The sequence below is a fragment of the Macrotis lagotis genome, chromosome X (assembly GCF_037893015.1).
Source record: "Macrotis lagotis isolate mMagLag1 chromosome X, bilby.v1.9.chrom.fasta, whole genome shotgun sequence".
In the NCBI taxonomy this organism is placed as follows: domain Eukaryota; kingdom Metazoa; phylum Chordata; class Mammalia; order Peramelemorphia; family Peramelidae; genus Macrotis; species Macrotis lagotis.
Window position 1 is genome coordinate 556,891,150 of NC_133666.1, and position 21,453 is coordinate 556,912,602.

Below are 21,453 nucleotides of genomic sequence, written 5' to 3' on the forward strand. Positions count from 1 at the left end.
AAACTAACTGGTGGGAGACCTCAATTTTCCCCTCTCAGAACTAGGTAAATTGACCCATAAAATAAACAAAAACAAAGGAGATGAATGGAATTTTATAATCATTAGATATGATAGACCTCTGGAGAAAATTTTATAGGATTATAAGAAAATAACAATAATATCACAGCATTTATAGAGTGTGGCTAAAGTAGTATTTAGGGGGAAATGTATGTCTCTAAACATATACATCAATAAAATAGAGAAAGAGCAGATCAATGAATTAGGCAGACAACTAAAAACACTATAAAAAGAACAAATTAAAATTGCCATTTAACACCAAATTGAAAATTTTGAAAATCAAAACTAGGAGATGCATTCATAAATAAAACCCCAATAAAATAGATAAATTAGTTAATTTGATTTTTAAAAAGAAAGAAGAAAACCAGATTACCAGTATCGAAAATGAAAAGGGTGAATTCACTACCAATTAAGATGAAATTAAAACAATTATTAGGAGCCCTTTTGCTCAATTATGTCAATAAATCTAACAACCTAAGTGAAATGGATGAAAATTTACAGAAACATTGTCTTTTAATAATCTGTTGCCCAGATTATCAAAAGAGGAAATATAGAGAATTTAAATAACTCTTTCTTAGGAAAAAAAAATTGAACAAGCCATTAATGAGCTCCCTAAGAAAAAATCTATGGGAGCAGATGGATTCAAAAGGAATTCTAAAAAAAATTTAAAGGACAATTTAATCTAATTCTATATAAACTACTTGGAAAAATAGACGAAGAAGCAGACTTACCAGATTCATTTTATGACACAAATATGATTATGATACTCAAAAGCAAAAACAGATAAACCTATATTTCCCTAATGAATAATGACACACACAAAAAAACACTAACAAGGATTTTACAGCAATATATCACAAAGATTGTAAACTATGACCAGATGGAATTTAGACCAGGAATTCAGGACTCACTCAATATTAGAAAAACTATTAGCATCATTGTCCATATCAACAAAACCAACAACAATCACATGATTATTTCAAAAGATACAGGAAAAAACTTTTGACAAAATACAATACCCATTCCTAAAGAGTGCATAGAAATGCACTAAAATGCATAGGAAGAAATAAAGCTTCCCTTAAAATGATAAGCAATACATACCTTAAAACCTACAAAGCATTATTTGTAATAGGAATAAGCTAGAAATCTTTACGATAAGAGCAGGAGTGAAGCAAAGTTGTCCATTATCACCACTATTATTCAATATAGTTCTAGAAATATGAACTACAGCAATTGGAGAAGAAAAAAATTTAAGGAATAAGAATAGGCAATGAGGAAATAAAAACTATCACTCTTTGCAAATGATATGATAATATCTTTGATGAATCCTAGATAATACTAAAAAAAGCTTGTTGAAATAACCACCTCAGCAAAGTTGCAGGATATAAAATAAACCTACATAAGTAATTAGCATCTCTATATTATCAACAAAGTGCAGCAGGAAGAGATAGAGAAATTCCATTTAAATAACTGTAGACAGTACAAAATACTTAGAAGTTTTCCTACAAGACCAACCCAGTGACAATATGAACACAATTAGGAAGCACTTTTTATGCAAATAGTCAGTTATAAGCAATTAAGGAAATAATAATTGCTTTAGGGAACACAAAGTCAATATAATAAAAATGATAATTCTACCTAAATTAATTTATTTATTCAGTGCCATACCAATGAAACTTCCAAAATGAATAGAGCTAGAAAAAATCATATTGAAATTCATCTGGAAGAACAAAAATCAATACTAACAGAATCAATGTAAAAAATATGAAAGAAGCTGGACTAGATCTCAAAATATATTACAAATTGATAATTATCAAAACAGTTTTGTACTGGCCAATGAACAGAGTGGTAGTCCAGTGGAATAGATTAGGTAGATAATACACAACAGTAAATGACTATAGTAATCTAGTGTTTGGTAAACACAAAGATCCAAACTTATAGGACAAGAATTCACTACTTGACAAAAATTCTGGGAAAACTGGAAAGTAGTTTCACACTATATGTCAAAATAAAGTCAAAATAGGCACAAGATTTAGGCATAAAGAGTGATAGCAATTTAGAGAAGCATGGAAATTTTTACCTGTAAGATCTAGGTTTAAGGAAAGAATTTTGGCCAAATGAGATAAAAAGCATTATGGGATACAGCACATGATTTTGAATACATTAAATTAAAAAGGTTCTATATAAACAAAAACCAATGCTGCCAAGAAAAGAAAGAAAGCAGGAAACTGGAGGGGGGGGCAAATTTTCAGGAGGTTCTTGGATAAAGGCCTCATTTCTCAAATATCTGGAAAACTAAGTCAAATTTATAAGAATGAGTCATTCCCCAATTGATAAATGGCCAAAGGAATGAAAAGGCAGCTTTTTAGAAGAAAAAAAGAATGTTATATTAAAAATGCTCAAAATCATTGATTAGAGAATTGCAAATTAAAACAATCTGACATACCACCTTTTCCTATTAAATTGACTTGATATGAAAGAAAACAATAATGATAAACGTTGTGGGGAATATGAAAAAACTGGAGCACTAAAACATTTCTAATGGAGTTATGAATTTATACAACCATCCAAAAGGATATAAAATATGCTTATTTTTGAACCTATAGTACCACTAATAGGTCTGTATACCAAAGAGATCAAAGGAAAATATGTACAAAAATTTGTAGCAGCTCTTTTTATGGTGGCAAAGAATTGGAAATGTAAGGGATGTCCACCAATTAGGGAATGGCTAAATTGTGATCTATATTATTGTGTTATATGAAATGATGAACAGGACACTTTCAGAAAAACCTGGGAAGACATATAAACTGATGTAAAGTGAAGTGAGCAGGACCAGGAGAACAATTACGTAAAAATTCTAATTATACCTAATTTTGAAGGGCTTATGATGAAAAAATGCTATCAACTTCCAGAGAAAGAACTGATGAAATCTGAATGTAAATCAAAGGATACTATTTTTTAACTTAAGAACATTTTTCTCTGTTTTCTTTTGCAACATGGCTAATATGAAATATGTTTTATATGACTTCAAATGTATAATCTACATCAAATTACTTAACTTCTTGAGGAAGGGAGGAAAGGAAGTAGGGAGGGAGAGAATTTGGAACTGAAATTTTTTTAAATATATAATTCAGGAAAAAAATAAGAGAAAAAAATCTGCTTGTGGTTTATTTTTTTAGTGTCATTGCACATTCTTCTCTTCCATATACTCTATGTTCCTGCCAAACTAGCTTTATTCTTTTCCATACCTGACATTCCATCTCCTGTCTGAATACCTTTGTGTAGATTGCTCCCTCTGCCTGGCACACTTTTCCCTCCTCATTCCAGTTTTGTAGAATTACTAGCTTGTATCAGCTCTCTATTCAGGACCTACCCATCAGGAAGTCCGTACCAATTCCCTTGGATACTCATGCCATCTCCTTCTTCCCCTAAAATTACCTTGCCAGGATTAAATATTATTTCCAGAGTTATTGAATTTATTTGTAAATTAAATAAAGGAAAATATATATTATGAGATTAATGAAACAAAATAGGAAGGTAGTGAAAAGAGCCTTTATAAGGGTGGTAAAAATAAGAATATAAAGGATGGGACAATTCAAGAGATGGTTGATTGGTTGGTTCTTGTCCTTCATTATCAAAGAAGACCAAAATGACATGACTGTGGTAGAGACAGGTACAGGGTGTCCAACTGTGATTGATCAGCCAATATAAGCTCAGATTGTTCTCCACAGATTGGGCACAAATTCATTGAATATGCATTCTTTAAATTTACTCATCTTACATTTCCTTTGAGCAGCTTCAATTCTGCTTTGGTCATAGAGCAAAGCACCCTCTCTAATGAGGGCATGCCATGCTGGATTGTCCTGTACAAATGTCTTTTCCATGCTGAACAAGAGATGGTACAGGTGTTAAAGTGATGGGTCTTAGTAATTGATTGGATATAAATTGATTGGATACAATAGCTGTAGGATAAGAAATGTCAAATAAAACAACACTGAGAACAATGAAAATAGAAATAGTAAAGGTGAGTGTGTTTAGGATTTCATATATGTTGATTTTTGAGGACCCTGTAGGACATCCAGGTAAAGAAATCCTCTTGACAATAAGATATGTTTGAAGCTCAGAAAAGAAGTCAAATCTGGAGATAAAGATTTTAGAGTTATACACATGGTTGAAGCAGTTGATGCCATGGGAGGGAATGAAATTGGAAAGAGAGAGAATGTAGTTAAAAGAAGAAGGCTAAGAAAAGATCCTTGAGGGCATTCTTATAAAAGCTACACTTATATAAAAAGTATGAACTATACTAATCTTTACCTTGAAATACTGCTATCTAGTAAGTAGACTTTAAATTCTAAGGCATTGCTCCTTTTGTTTGAGTATCCTTCAGTTACTGAAAGGGATAGAAAAAATCATTTGTGTGAGAAAAGCAGATTAAAATAGCTTTGAGGGCTTCTGCAATCCAACAGCAGCATAAAGTAGTTTTATCTATCTAGAAAGAATTTAATGATATATTCGTAAAAGACTTAATCTAGAAGAGATCACTTGTATCTCAAGCACTTAGAGTGTTATGACTGGTATATATAGATACTTACTAAATACTTGATTGTTAGATCCTGTGAGATCTGCTACTTGTTCCTGCTACAGGATACTGTTTCTATATATCTTGGGGTTAATCAATACTTCAACTCTTTGTATCTGTTTCTTTTTTTTTTAAGTTTGTTTTTTTTTTGTTTTTTTTTTGCAAGGCAATGGGGTGTCTGAGGTCGGATTTTAACTCAGGTACTCCTAACTCCAAGGCTGGTGCTCTATCCTCTGCGCCACCTAGCTGCCCCTATATCTGTTTCTTTGTAAAATGCCAAATTTGGATTCTTTGAACTTTTACATCCATTTCAGCTCTGAATCCTATGACATTATTGCTGTTGTTACTTTTCAAAATTCCCCTAGAAGCCAGACTAGTGCATATTCACAAACTTCCAGTTATTCATTCTGGAACAAGTATCTTTATTACCTCCTGTAATCTTGGTAACATTTCTTCACTACTTCCATTTCCAATCAGCCACTTAGAATCCATTTGTGGTTGAGTTGGCTTTAAAAGCAAAAACCTCTACATAATAAAACAGTGTGTTAATAACAGGTCTTCATTTGTTAAGCACCAGTTTGAGGAAGAACATATTGCTAGTTACTGGGTATTCAAATTTGTGTACACAGGTTTTAGCTACATTATGTTTCCTGTTACCCAATTTAGGTATTTTTTGGATAACCATGAGAGTACATGAGAGATGAGTAATAGTATGTTGTATCTAAATATAACATTCATCCAAGAAACACAGTAGAGAATAATAGAAAGAGCATTGCACCTGGAGTCAGAAAGAGCTGTGTGCAAAATTGATGCTTTATAACTCTGTGACCATGGATAGGTTCTTTTGTGTAATGTGGAGTTATTAACAAATATAGAACACATCTCTTTGGGCTGCGGAGAGGATAAAGTAAGAGAATATAAATAAAATACTTTGCAGATGGTAAAGAGGTATATAAATGTTAGCTCCTATCATAATATACATTAACCCACCTTTCAGCATTCCACTGAGGGGAGATAGGTGGCCAGTGTATAGGTTAATTGACTCATATATTTAAGAGTTGGAAATAATAAAACTTGGAGTAATACATACCTCCTGCCCCATGATGTAGTCATATGAAGTAACTTCGCTTTTTATAAGCAACGAGAGCTTTTTTTGCTGTACAGATTTAGAGAAGGAAGGAACCTTAGAAGTCATCTCTAGGCCAATCCTAGAGATTTTTACAGATCAGAAAACTGAGTTTTAAAGATGTTTATGACTTACCCAAGGTCACAGTTATTAGAGCTGGAATTTGAAACTAGGTTTGCTGACTCCAAATCTATTGCCATCTATTCATGGCTACATGACCCTACTATATATGCCTTCGGCTTCATCTGGCTCTCCTTTTATTTCCCATTTCAAGATCAAACAAAGTGGTTAAGATTCCCATGTGTTTCAGTTAATATTAATTAAAAATAGGTTAGTTGGGAGCAGCTAGGTAGTGCAGTGAATAGAGCACTGGCCCTGGAGTCAGGAGGATCTGAGTTCAAATCCAACCTCAGACACATATAATTACCTAGCTGTGTGACCTTGGGCAAGTCACTTAACCCCATTGCCTTGCAACTCCCCCCCCAATAGGTTAGCTAGGTGACTCACTGAATAGAGCACTGAGAGTAGAATTAGGACGACTCATCTTCCTGCCTTCAAATCTTACCTCAGAGACTTAATAGCTGTGTGACCTTGGGCAAGTCACTTAACCCTATTTGCCATAGTTTCTTCATCTGTCAAATGAACCGCAGGAGGAAATGTCAAACTACTCCAGTATCTTTGCCAGGAAAACCACAGATAGGATCATGAAGAGTCAGATCCAACTGAAACACACACACACACACACACACACACACACACACACACACACACACACTCCAAACAATATTGATGAAGTGAAAGTTTCCATGTTTGGTCTAAACTAATCTGTATCAAAGTCTACAAACCACCATGTAATTGTGATTAGTATTTAATAAGAAATTAATTTCATATTTTAGAAATGGGTATGCTTTTAGTTTCCCTTCATATTGATTGAATGTTTTATATAGAATGATGAATGCATGATAAAGGGAGGAGTTTCATAGGGGATGTAACTAGGGACATTTTGCATTATATCCTTGGCCCAGTTTACTTTAACTCTTTCTGTAAATAAAAATAAGATGAAATTGACTAAGTAGAATGAAAAAAAGTTTTTAAGAGTAACCTAAGGGGCGACTAGGTTGCGCAGTGGGTAGAGCACCAGCCCTGGAGTCAGGAGTACCTGAGTTCAAATCCAGCCTCAGACACTTAATAATTACCTAGCTGTGTGGCCTTGGGCAAGCCACTTAACCCCATTGCCTTAGTTAAAAAAAACTTTAAAAAAAAAGAGTAACCTAAGGATTACATCTCTAAAACAGGAGGATGGTAAAACTGTCTACTCTGCTTTGGTGATGAGGTATGGGAAGTCCTCCCTATTAGCTAGTCTGGAGCTCCTTGAGAATGAATGGTTACCCACATAAAATTAGACTTTTAGATGAAAATCAGTTTGGGGTAGTAGATGAAGTGCTGAATTTAAAAGTCAGGAAGACAAGGGTTCACATCTTCTCTCAAACACTTAGCAGTGGTCTCACCTTAGGCAAATCTTATTTCTATTAGCTTTAATTCTGCAAATGAGAGCTTTGGAATTGAAATCCCTTCCAAGTAAATGTATGATCTTTTTTTAACTGATCTTTCAATTTTGAATAATCACTTTAAAGACTTCAGTTATGTTCTTATGTGCATTTTATGCCTCTTTAATAACTGTTAATTTTCCTTTTATCAAGGCTTACAACCAGGGAACTGAACCTAGGAATAAATGAGAAATTAAATTGTTCAGGGTATAGAGCAAATATTTGAAACTAGACTCCTCTCTCTCTTTCTCTGTCTGTCTAATAAAAAAATCCAAGTTCACAAAACCTACATTACAGCAAAAGTCTTTTTCTGATCTTGCTGGGGGAGCAGGCAGGCCAGAGAGGCAAAAAAGAAGTGGAGGTAAGCAAGATCCTCCTTGGGAAGCTAAGTTAATTGATTTCTTTTAGTTGCTAAATTTTCTTCATTCTCAATTACCTTAAACCTTAGAAGCCAACTTCTTCCTGAGAGTCAAGGATGAGGAAGTATATGAGGATGCCTGTCATCTACATATCTTTGAGAATATTTTGTTTTCCTTTGAAGGCAAATTAATAGACACATATAAATTCTGCTGTCTCTTAATGGATGACACTTCACTAGTCCTTTCAAATTGAATTAGAAAAATACCCCCTACTTAAGTCTTTCTTCTGTTCCTGTCTATATATATAGAAAATGGAATTGCATATAACTTAAAATTCATTTTGAGACTATCCTATATTTTTATAAACACTAGCATTGAGTGCCATACCAAAGGGGTATGATGGGAGAAAAAAATCACTTTTCTCATCACTTTGTGGTATTCTTTTCAGTTGTGTCCCCTAGTTCCCCTGAACTCTTGAAACAAGGTTTTTGCTTCTGGTATAAAGACTATAAATGGGGATGGGGGCAGCTAGGTGGCACAGTGGATAAAGCACCAGGCCTGGAGTCAGGAGCACCTGAGTTCAAATCTGACCTCAGACACTTAATAATCACCTACCTGTGTGACCTTGGACAAGTCACTTAACCCTATTGCCTTGCTAAAACAAAAAAAAAAGACTATGAAGCCTAAAATCATGACTCAGTAGTCAACCACCTTATGTGAAGGGTATAGCATTTTCCAAAAAATATTAAATTTTTTAGCTCATTTAAAAAAATTAAGACTTCAAAAGATTGGAGATCATTAACATTTTTAAATCCATCCTTATAGAAGGGGCTGAAATAGTAGATGAAGCAAAAATTATTTCCTTGGGATAACACTCTATTTTTCAAATAAAAATGACAAGTAAAATTTCACTTATTGTTTATGTGGTTGTTTAGTTGTATCTGATTCTATGCAACACTATGGACTTCTGTCCATGGAATTTTCTTTGCAAAGATAGTGAAGTTCCTTTTCCAGTGCACTCCCATTTTACAGATGAGGAACTGAGGCAAATAAGGATTAAATGACTTGTCCAGGTTCATACATCTAGTAAGTATCTGAGGTCAAATTTGAACTTAGGTCTGCCTGCCTTTGTAGAATAGATAGAGATCAGTGCTCTCTCCACTTTGCCAGCTAGCTGAGTTATTTTTTTTAAAGGAAGTTAATTTAACAGTACCTGATCATCTCTGGGCTCATAATAATCCTTCCCCAAATTAGGATTATACTCATATATTCTTCTATAGTGATTAGTAAGCAATTATATATCTATAGTTATCAGAATGAAATTGAATGATTTTCTTCAGTGGTCTTTAACAAACCTCTCGATAATGCATGGACCTGTAGTCAGGAAAAACTGAGTTCAGATCTAGTCTCATACACTTGTTAGTTATGAGACTCTAAATATGTAATTTAACCTCTGTCAGTCTAAATTTCTTTGTCTGTAAAAAATGGGAATAATAATAGAATTGATCTCCTAGGATTCTTGTGAGTATAAATTTACAGACCTGGAAGGTACTGTATAAATACTAGTTATTTTAAAACAAATCTTTCTTTTCCTCAAAAGATATTACATTATAACATAGGTATTAAACTTAAAGTTCATTTTCCATTATTTCTCTTTTTTTCTGAGATTGAAAACTTATAAAATACCATTATCAGTAGGAATGTTGCCTTTGGAGTCAAAGGCCCTCAGTTTGGATTCTGGATCTGTCATTTACTACTTGAGTGATTTCAAGCAAGTGACATAGACCACTGGATCTCATTTTTTAAAGTCTCATCTCTGTAATATTAAGGGATTACATAAGATAGCCCCTGTGGTCCTTCCTATTCTCTCTCTGGGTATCTGAGGTACACTTTTTTCATCTGTAAAATGATGGGGGGGGAACTAGATAGCATATAAGGGTTTAGATTAATAGTAACTATGTAGTCCATGTTCTCTTTTTACTGTATAATTTCACTCAGTTACATGAATGGAATTGTGCTTATTAATTCATTTGCTTTTATACTCACTTTTCTTTCATGATCTAACCCAGAAGGTAACTACCACCATGCCCTTCAAGACTGTTAACCTGCAGTCTAGACACCCACTGGTCCCCAAACCATGTTGTCACACTTGAGGATTTCCACCTTTAAAAGGTACCCTGATATCATGTGTACCCTAGCAACCCAAAAGAACTATGTGATCCAGAGACAAGCTGAAGAAAGAAGTCTGGCAAGTCTTCCGAACTTTCCATAAATGGACCAGATATTCCAGCATGTTGTCTACTCTTTCTCTCCACAGAGTCCACAGAGAGCTAGTCACCCTCACCAGAATTATATAAGCTCTTCTACTCATCAGACTGAAGAAAATTAGGATCTTTTTTTGGGAAAATCAAACAAACAATTCTAGGGTATAAAAATTAAATGCTTGAATTTCTTATGCAGGTACTTTCTGTGCCTCTTTTCAGAGTCATATACACTGCTAGAATCCTAGGATATTGTCATTAGAAGTGATAAAGACAATTCATGATTAAAACCAGAAACTCTTAAAGGTTCCTGACTTCTAAAAAAAACAAAAAACAACATTGTAGAATCACTGATAAGTCATAGTAGTGAGTCACATTCAAATTAGAGCAAGAGGCTTATCATTACTATCTGCACAGGACTTAACTTGAAGGGGAATCTGGGGGACTGGCCAGGAGCTACCAAATAGCTAGTTTGTTGCTCTCCCTAAATTTCATCACCTTTTTCTCACCCTCAGTTATCATATTCATGCATAATGTAAGGCATGCCCTGATTTATGGAGAAATGCTATGGCCACAACAAGGGAAAATTCCTTTTCATCTCAAATATTTGGTTGAGGAAACATTTACACAGTAAACCTGAGCAGGTTACAACAGTGCTTTCTTTTGAAAAATAATAAAAAGTCATGCAGTTCTTAAATATTAATTATTTTGTTTAAGAGGAAAAACATAATTAAGCTTCATCAACCTACATATATAAGTTCCTCCCCTTCCCACTCCCTTCCCTCCCTCCCTCCACACATGTATATCTCAGTATATCCTGATTTGGCTAAAAAACAGAAGTTGTTTGGGAGAGCTATTCCCTGAGGTCTCCTCTACTTCTCTGAGACTCAAGTCTGCTTGGCTACCCAACTTTGGCAGAACATGATGCCCTAAGAGAAAGAGTTGCTCAGTTCAGGGCAGAGAGGAGTAGAGTCAGAGAGTTTATGGTTCCAATGACTGGGCTCAAGTCTCTTTCCAATGCTTGCCAAATTCAGTCTTCTTCTGAATAGGAAAACTTACAGGGGAAGCAGTGATCATTTGATAACTCATAGCAGGCAGAAGAAAAAGAAGAGGGAAAGAGAACCATTGTTGGCAGTGCCTTATTGAATACTAGGGGGATGAACTGATTCTATTGATTCTTTTTTCTTTAAAAAATATCTTGTGGGTCTCCTTGGTGAGCTAATTTCACAACTGCAAGAAAATTAGAAACAGCGTGGTATGGGAGAGGGATGCTTAGCATGGAGTTTATAGATCCTTAAAAGTATCCATGAATAGATTTCAGAAGGTCAATAATCTTGAATAGGAAAAAGAATTTACATCTTTATTTTTACCAAACTCTAACTTAAATTTAACATTTCCTGCAATTAGTGAAAAATGCTATTCTGAGAAGTAATCCATTGGTTCCACTCAGCTGCCAAAGGGGTTTGGGTCAGAAAAAATGGTTTAGAATCCCCTGTATAGTGAATAGCATGCACTTAAGATCAAGAAGTTTTATCTACTATTATGCCAGGAGTATCAAATATGTGACCACATAGGTCACATGGTCTGAGTGATTGAACAAGATTAAAATGTAATTGGGAAATATTTAATAAGATAAATAAAATATAATAAAACAGATAATATTACTTTTTAAAACTAAGTCAATATGTGACCTACAGGGTTCCTTATCAGTGGCCTCCATAACTATTTGATTTTGCTATCATTTAACCATAGAATTTGTCTTGTTAGAAAGTGTTCCCCCAATCAAGAGATTCTCCATCTTGAGGAAATCATACAGAAAAAATGATTAATTTATGATGTGGAAATCTCAAAATGTTTTTATTGTCATTTCAATCTTGTATGAATCTTCATGACCCCATATGGTGTTTTCTTGGTAAAGATACTGAATTTGCCATTTTCTTCTAAACTCATTTTATAGATGAGAAAACTGAGGAAATGGGGCTAAATGACTTTCCCAGGTTCACCCAGATAATAAGTATCTGAGGTTGGATTTGGACTCAGGTCCTCTTGACTCCAGGGTTAGTACTCTATTCCACTTTTCACTTATATGCCACTTCCTTGCTCTAATAAAAACTAATGGGAGAAATAAAATTTCCTTAAAGTAGAAATGTCATGAGATTTTTGCTGCTTTTAGAATGCATTCTCTCATGGCCCATGGTGTTATAGCTATAAATTTGGTTTCTTGAAGGTAAAATACAAGCTCTGTCAGGTTCTAACAAGTTGGAAAGGCTTCAACTACAGAACAAGTGGTGGATGGTATGTTTACTGTCCTAGGATTAACTTAGCTATGTTTTCAGAGGCTTGGGTTGGCTGCACATTGATAAAGTTTTTAGTCCCAACAACACCTAAAGGTCAGGTACTAGGCTGGAGAAAGTTGAAATTTATATTGGTGAAAGGAGTGCTTATACAGAAAAACAAATCTTCTAAGATATTAAAGCATGTAGGATATTAAAATGGCAATATTTGTAATAAGCATTAGACTTTCAAATGTAAGTTATTTAAAAAAGGAGGAAACAATTTCACGTGTTATTTTATCTGTGGGTAGGAAAAAAATTATCATTTGCAATGTTCTAAGCCAATCAGCTTCTGAAGGACACTTTACCACTTTGTCAGAGAAAAATTGGACATATTACAGAACAATAAGCCCCAAAAGAGCCTAGGAACTTACTTAAATTTTCCCATATGAAAATATCATTAGCTAAAATGAGCCAGTGGATCAGTTTTCTGGTTTTTGAAATGTACTTTAAAATTTTTTCATTATCATTCACCTGTTAACATAATTATTTTTTTCTCCAGAGAATCCCTATTCATATATTATTTCTTCTTCAACTTACAGATGCTTTAATTAAGTTGTGCCATTACTCTTTCAATCACATACATAGAAAATACTTTTTCATTTAAATTCATTTTTTGGCAGGTCTTGATCCAATTATCTTTAAAAGAGCATAATCAATGAGACTCATAGTAGCTTGTATAGTCCTATTTCTGTGAAACAGAGGTTGTATCTTATTAGGCTCTGGAACCATGATGAAATTTATTGATTAGATTTACAAGCTTACTCTTTAAGCAGTTTTCCTAAAAACTTTCAACAGAAAGAATTTAAGTGCCAGCAACACACTCAGGCATGAAATTATGCAAATTCTAAATTTCTTTTTGCTGTTTACAAAGTCTACAACTTGCCAAAAAGAGTTTTTCCTGAAATATGTTTAAACACCTTAAAGTTATGAAAACCAAAATAAGGTGGGATCATCAGAAACAAATTAAAAAACAAAAATACTTTGAACATTCTCCAGAAATGCAGGACTAGTAATTTTTTTCTATTGTTGAACCAACAGATAAGCACTGATTATCTATCTAACCTCATGGCTTACCAGTGACCCCAGCAAAAATACACTATTATTGTTGATAATAATAATAATAATAATAATAATAATAATAATAATAATAATGCCACTAACATTAAGATAGGACTAATTTTTTAAAACATAATCAGCATATTTGGATAATGGTAAGTGAACCATACTTTCAATATATTTCACTGAAATTATTTGAAAATAACAAAAACAATCCTATCTTTTCCCTTTGAAGAGTATATATAATGATATACAGTTAGAATACAGATGAATAAACCCATAAAATTTTACTTTTGGATAGAAACAACGTGAAAAATAAGTGGAATAAAAATTTCATTTTTCAGATAACTAATTTCAGAGACTGTGGAGGATAGCATGGAAGGAATATTGGATCAGAAGATTTGGTTTCAAATCTCATATCTATAATTAACTATCTATATGTAGGCAAGTCACTTGACCTACCTAGAATTATTTCCTTATCTGTATAATGATGGCACTGGACTAGATGCCCTTCAAAGTCCCTCCCAATTTTGATTCCATGATAAAATTGACTTGTTTTTCCATAATAGTAGCCCAGCTCTGTTTAGTGCTTTAATTTTTCAATTTGTTTCCCCATACCAGCTAGACTGAGAATAATACATTAATGCCTCCATTTTACAGGGAAGTCAACTTGGGTTCAGAAGAGGTCACTGACTCGACCATGGTCACATGACTATAAATGGTAGATCTGGGATTTGAAACCAAATCTTCTCATTCTAAATCATTCTACCATACCACATGCTTTTTATTATTATTATTATTATTATTATTATTATTATTGTTGTTGTTGTTGTTGTTGTTGAATCTTTTCTTAATCATATCTGACTCATCCTGACCCCATTTGAAGTTTTCATTACAAAGATACTGATACTGTAGTGGTTTACCATTTCCTTCTCCAAATCATTTTTCAAATGAGGAAAGTGAGGCAAACAGGGTTAAGTGAACTTGCCCAAGATAACACATTTAGTAAATATCTGAGGTCAGATATGAACTCAGAAAAAGGAATCTTCCTGACTTTAGGTGTGATCCTGGCACTACTGTGCCACCTAGCTATGCCAATACACCCCTTACTTGAAAAGAATAGTCATAGCAATAAATCATAAAGGACAAAAGACATTTTACACATAATCACTCAAACAAGCATTTATATATATTGTCTCCTATTATTAAAATTTCCCAAGTAAATGTGACTGAGAGGAGAATAATTTGTAGTTGGAGACAACCTGGAAGCATCCAAGGCAGTTGAGAATACTTGTTGGAGATTAACTATTTGTATCAGATTGTTCTTAATGGTAAAGCCATTTTTGCTATGCTTTATAATCTTCTGGACCATTTCATTCCTATTCTCCCTTCTATACACTACACCCCCAAGGTCAGCTTTAGAAGAACTAAGGAAATGAAGGATAGGTTAGAGGAAAAGATACGTTTGATTTTCATTAGAATATGAGCTGTGTGTAATGGGTATACCCTCCAGTTTGGGATATTTTTTGCCTTAATCATTATAAATAATTTCCAGAATTACTATCTTTGAGGGATACCCAAATCAAATGGGTGGATCAGAGGCTAGGTAGATTCAGAATTAAATTTAAACCCCTAAGTTGTATAGGAACTATTTGGGCATAAGTAAAGATTTCATTTTAGACCTAACCCACTTGTCCTAAATTTATATCTTTTTGTCATAGTTCATAGTGTGGTCAATTACACACCAAATTGGTGCTTTTTATACTGTCGGTTCAGTCTTTTTTTTTTTTTTATAAATGAGAGAAAAGAAGACAGAGATAATGGAGTTACTTAGTTTATTGATGACACAAAGTTTAGAGGTATAGCCCAATACATTGGATGCCAGAATCCCTATAGGCAAGAATACTTTGGCAAGCTTAATAGCATTAAATTGAGTAGGGGTAAATGTAAAGTCCTATTCTTGGATTCCAAACACACAAGTGTGCACACATATACCAAATCCAAGTGAAGGATGGGGGAGATATGATTAAACAACAATTCAAGTAAAAAAACACAATAGTGTTGTTATTCTTGAATCATTTCAGTCATGTCTAACTCTTTATGACCCCATTTGGGGTTTTCTTGGCAGAGATACTAGAGTAGTTTGCTGTTTCCTTCTCCAATTCAGTTTTTTACAGATGAAAAACTTGTGACAAACAGGTTTAAGTGACTTATTCAGGGTCACACAGCTAGTAAGGATTTGAGCCTAGGTTTGAATTCTTGAAGATGAGTCTTTCTGACTCCAGATCCAGTATTCTATCCACTATATTATCTTGGAGCCCCCAAAAGTATTTTAGTAGAACAATCATGATGAAGGAGGTAGCTAGGTGAATCAGTGAATAGAGTGTTGAGTCTTGAGTCAGGAAGATCTGAGTTCAAATGTGACTTCAAATACTTAATAGTTGTGTGACCATGGGTAAGTCACTAACCTTGTTTGCCTCAGTTTGTAAAAATGGGTAAATTTTTGTAAAATTAAATTTGCAAAAATAAGTTGGAAAAGGAAATGGCAAACTATTCTGATATCTTTGCCAAAAAAGCCCCAAATGGGGTCACAAAGAGTCAGACAGGATTGAAATGAAGGCCAACCACTATGTTGAGAGATCTGGGAACCTTTCCATATAAGGTTTAGTTGAAGGAATTGGGGTGTGATATGATATAAGCTATGATATAAGAAAACTTAAGGACTATGATACTTGACTTAAATCATTTGAAGGACTGTTTCATGGGATAAGAGTATCATTATAATGTCCCATGGATGGATCAAACCTTTCTTCTCTGTCCAGTGCAAATCTGTGATTGTGTAGTTTGGCATTTAAGTAGAAGAGTACCAATTTATAAATAATGTATGGTCCATGACCAAAAGAGAATATTCATTTAGAACTATTCACGCCAAAATTATCCATAAACATATTATTGTTGAGTCATTTTTGTCCAATTTAGTCATAGTTGTCCAATTCTCTGTGACCCTATTTCAAGTTTTCTTGGCAAGGATACTGGAGTGGTTTGCCATTTCCTTCTCTAGCTCATTTAATATATGAGGAAACTGAGACAAACAGGATTAAGTGATTTGCCCAGGGTCACATACTTTTAAAAGACTAAGATTAGACTATTAGACTATTCTTATTGGTAAAGCTATTTTGCTATACTTTATAACCTTCTGGGCCATTTCATTCCTATCCTCCCTTCTATACACTATGCCCCCAAGGTCAGCTTTAGAAGAACTAAGGAAATGAAGAACTGGGTAGAGGAAAAGATACTTTTGATTTGCATTACAATATAAACTGTGTGTAATGGGTATACTCTCCAGTTTGGGATATTTCTTGCCTTAATCATTATAAATAATGATTTAGTTTATTGATGACACAAAGCTTAGAGGTATAGCCAATACATTGGATGCCAGAATTCCTATAGGCAAGAATGCTTTGGCAAGCCTAATAACATTAAATTGAGTAGGGGTAAATGTAAAGTCCAAACATACAAGTGTGCATATATACACCAAACTGATGATACAAAGGTCTTCCTGACTCCAGGCTCTATTGTACAATGTAGCTGCCCAGATCAACATAACAAAAAAAAAAAAAAAAAAAGATACTATTAGTTATATCAGTATCAGATTACCTTTGACAATGTTATAACTTTCAGGGACAAAATAATTGATTCCAAGTTACTTATGAAGCATTTTAGGCTTTGGAAACTACTTTTATGGCTTTAAAAAGCAGAGGAGGAAAATCAGTAAAATCTACTTTTGCAAAGTCCTTTATATTTTGTTTATTTTATCTAAAGCTCAAAATTCTAATGATTTTGAATCACTTGGAATGGTTCAGCTGAATTTAGATAAGACTCATCTGATTATTTTGAGATAGATCTTGCCTCTTTGGAAAAGAATAGATTTCTGCACATAGACTATAATATATAAACTCTACTCAATCTTTGGCTAATTGGGAAGTATCTCACTGGGCTGTGGAGTATGCTCACTGAATTATTAACAGAGCCCTAAGCCATTTTAAGCATTCCAAGCACTTTGCTCCACTAGTCCAGGCAGAATCATTACCCTTTAGAAGGGAAAATAATTTTATTATAATTATACTCCTCTTCTTAATCTCCAACAAGATATACAAAAAAGAATTGAAAGCCAACATGTTATAAATAATTTACAAAGAACATTTCATGCTAAACTTAATTAGAGTTCAGGAATTAACCTTTCCTTTAAGCAGTTCTAGAATTGCACATACATATGTGACTGATTTTTAAGAAAACTCAATATGCAGAAATATGAACTTAAGATATAGTGTAATACATTATATTACAAAAGAATTCTTCATTTTATAAAGGAATTTGCTATTGTGCTCCCCAGTATATTTTAATTATGTTAGCAACATATAGGTTTACACATATTTTTTTTTAGAAACACATCTGTCATGTGGAGGAAAGGAACACAAACATGCATGGCTGACCTATCTCCAATTTGTTTGTCATGGAAGTCTTCTAATCTCTCATCTCTTCTAGATCAATTCTACCCTTCCACCCTTTTATCTTTTTTCCTTCCCTACCCCAGGGGTTCCATTTTCTCATGAAATTTACTTACTGCATGACCAGGGATATCCAGGAAAATATCCCAATCAAAGTTGTTGTCTCCCAACTCTATAAGCCATATTCCAGCAGTATTTTATCTTCCTCCCTGATTAAAACCCCAATTCCCTCTATATCCTTCAAGTTTACTGTCTCTGGAGAAAGCGTCTGAAAGATTTATTATTACTCAGGTGCTGATGATCATCAATAAATTACTATGTTGCCCCTCTGAGAGGTATGTGCATTTTACTGCATGTGTGTGAATATGTATGTGTAGGTCTTCCCTCTTGGTGCCAGACAGTGCAGACATCCAATCAACTCTAGAACCACAATAAGTCAGAACTCCTGTTCTCAAGCAATGTACTTGCTTCAGCCTCCTCAGGAATTATAGATGCTGGTCATGGCACCACAAGTGTTTCCTATTCAAGGACAGATTGAATGAAATGAACCCAACTGTCTTAAATTCTAAGAGGAAGGGTTTTTGGCTTTGTTTTTCTTAAAGAAGGGGAGGAATTGAATAGCAGGAAGGAGGGCACAAGCATATTGGGGGTGACAAATAGGCTTCAAAAATCCTTGCATTCAGTCAGATTCTTTGCTGGATTAAAGTTTCTCTCCACTTATCCTCCAGCCCTGTATGTTCCAGGTCTTTGGAACAATGCAAAACAAATCCAATAGCATCAATATCTACTTAAAATTCTTGAAATGAGGGACTTTGCTATTATATATACCCACAGTCTAGCATAGTATTTGCTGAATTTAAATTTGTCCTAAAGATACTTGTTTTATTCAATTATATGAATGTAAGGTTTATACTGGGTTATCTATTTTATATTTAAATCTGATATCTTTGAATCTTAAATTGTAAAAAAAGAAAAGAAAAAAAAAGGTGGACTAGTAATACTCTGAGATAAATTCCAGTTCAAGTTTTCTGATGCTTATTTCACTACACAAAAATGGAAATGGATTTAAGAATTCAGACTTAGTGTTATCTGAGAATTTTCTTAAAATCAAAATTTATTTTTTAAGTAGCAAAAAAATCTGCCTCCTCCAACAGACAATGAAAGAAAAATAAAACCTATTATAATAATATATAGATATACATTTACACATATGCATATAATATATGTATTTTGTCTTGAGTGTGTATGTGCATAAAAAAACCCTATTCTTTTTTTGAGTTCATCAAACATAACAGAATTATCCCAGGACTCTTTGTCTAACTTAAGCTCCCTACCACTAATGTTGATAGAGTTCAGGGGAGACATATGTGTCATCCACTCATATTATAATTTTTATCTATATTTGTATGTATATATATATACACACATACATATATATGTGTATATATATAGTCAAGAAAATCACTTAGTCATATCTAAAAGTAGTAGATTTGTTGCATCCTGCACTCTTGATTCTTTTACTTCTATTAGAATGTTTGATTAATCAATCTCCCTCTGGGATCATGATAAGTCATCATGTTGATCACCTTTTCTAAGTCTTTCATCAAAATTATTTCTCTTTATCATTGTCATAACATAAATTATTCTCCTGGTTTTATGCACTTCACCTTTACACTGTTATATGTTTTTTAACCCTTTTTTTGTTTTTGTATTTTTGTTTTAGGTTTTTGCAAGGCAAATGGGGTTAAGTAGCTTGCCCAAAGCCACACAGCTAGGTAATTATTAAGTATCTGAGGTCGGATTTGAACTCAGGTACTCCTGACTCCAGGGCCAGTACTCTATCCACTGAGCCACGTAGCCACCCCTCCTGTTTTTTTTAAAGATTTTATTTATTTTGAGTTTTACAGTTTTCCCCCTAATCTTACTTCCCACCCCCTGCCAGAAGGCAATTTTCCAGTCTTTACATTGTTTCCATGGTATATGTTGATCCAAATTGAATGTGATGAGAGAGAAATTATATCCTTAAGGAAGAAACAGAAAGTATAAGAGATAGCAAGATCAGACAATAAGATATCAGTTTTTTTCTAAATTAAAGGTAATAGTTCTTGGTCTTTGTTCAAACTTTGTTCTTTCTCTGGATACAGATGGTATTCTCCATTGCAGACAGCCCCAAATCGTCCCTGATTGTTGTGCTGATGGAATGAGCAAGTCCATCAAGGTTGATCATCACACCCATGTTGCTGTTAGGGTGTACAATGTTTTTCTGGTTCTGCTCACCTTGCTCAGCATCAGTTCATGCAAATCCCTCCAGGCTTCCCTGAATTTCCATCCCTCTTGGTTTCTAATAGAACAATAGTGTTCCATGACATGCATATACCACAGTTTGCTAGGCCATTCCCCAATTGAAGGACATTTACTTGATTTCCAGTTCTTTGCCACCACAAACAGGGATGCTATGAATAATTTTGTACAAGTGATGTTTGTACCCTTTGTCTTCATCTCTTCAGGGTATAGACCCAGTAGTGGTATTGCTGGATCAAAGGGTATGCACATTTTTTTGCCCTTTGGGCTTAGTTCCAGACTGCTCTCCAGAAAGGTTGGATGAGTTCACAGCTCCACCAACAATGTATTAGTGTCCAGATTTCCCACAACCCTTCCAACAATGATCATTGTCCTTTCTGGTCATATTGGCCAGTCTGAGAGGTGTGAGCTGCTACCACAGAAATGCTTTAATTTGCATTTCTCTAATAAGTAATGATTTAGAGCAATTTTTCATATTACTATGGATTGCTTTGGTCTCCTCATCTGTATATTGCCTTTGCATGTCCTTTGACCATTTGACAACTGGGGAAATGGTTTTCTTAAAAAAAATTTAACTCAGTTCTCTGTATATTTTAGAAATGAGTCCTTTGTCAGAAATTCTAGTTATAATTCCCAGTTTACTACATTGCTTTTGATCATGGTTACAGTGGTTTTGTCTATGCAAAAGCTTTTTAATTTTATGTAATCAAAATCATCTAGTTTGTTTTTAGTGATGTTCTCTATCTCTTCCTTAGTCATAAACTGCTTCCCTTTCCATAGATCTGACAGGTAAACTACTCCTTGATCTTCTAGTTTGCTTATAATATTGCTTTTTATGTCTAAATCCTGTATCCATTTTGATCTTATCTTGGTATAGAGGTGTTGGTCTAATCTAAGTTTCTTCCATACTAACTTCCAATTTTCCCAACAGTTTTTATCAAAGAGAGAGTTTTTATCCCAATAGCTGGACTCTTTGGGTCTATAAAATAGCAGATTGCTATAATTGTTTCTTGCTATTGCACCTAGTCTATTCCACTGGTCCACAACTCTATTTTTTAGCCAATACCAGAAAATTTTGATGACTGATGCTCTATAATATAATTTTAAATCTTGTAGGACTAAGCTACCTTCTTTTGCACTTTTTTTCATTAAATCCCCAGAAATTCTTGACTTTTTATTTCTCCATATGTATTTACTTACAATTTTTTCTAACTCACTAACGTAATTTTTTGGAATTTTGATTGGTAGGGCACTAAACAGGTAGTTTAGTTTTGGTTAAACTCCTGTTTCTCCCTTCTAACTTCCTATGCACTTCTTGCCTTT

General features: G+C 34.0%; 1 protein-coding gene across 1 annotated transcript in view; it reads left to right on the forward strand.

Annotated features, from left to right (window-relative positions):
• Nucleotides 1-21,453, forward strand: part of GRHL2 (grainyhead like transcription factor 2) — a 210,453-nt gene that overhangs the window by 86,002 nt on the left and 102,998 nt on the right. The gene's annotated exons all lie outside the window — the stretch shown is intronic.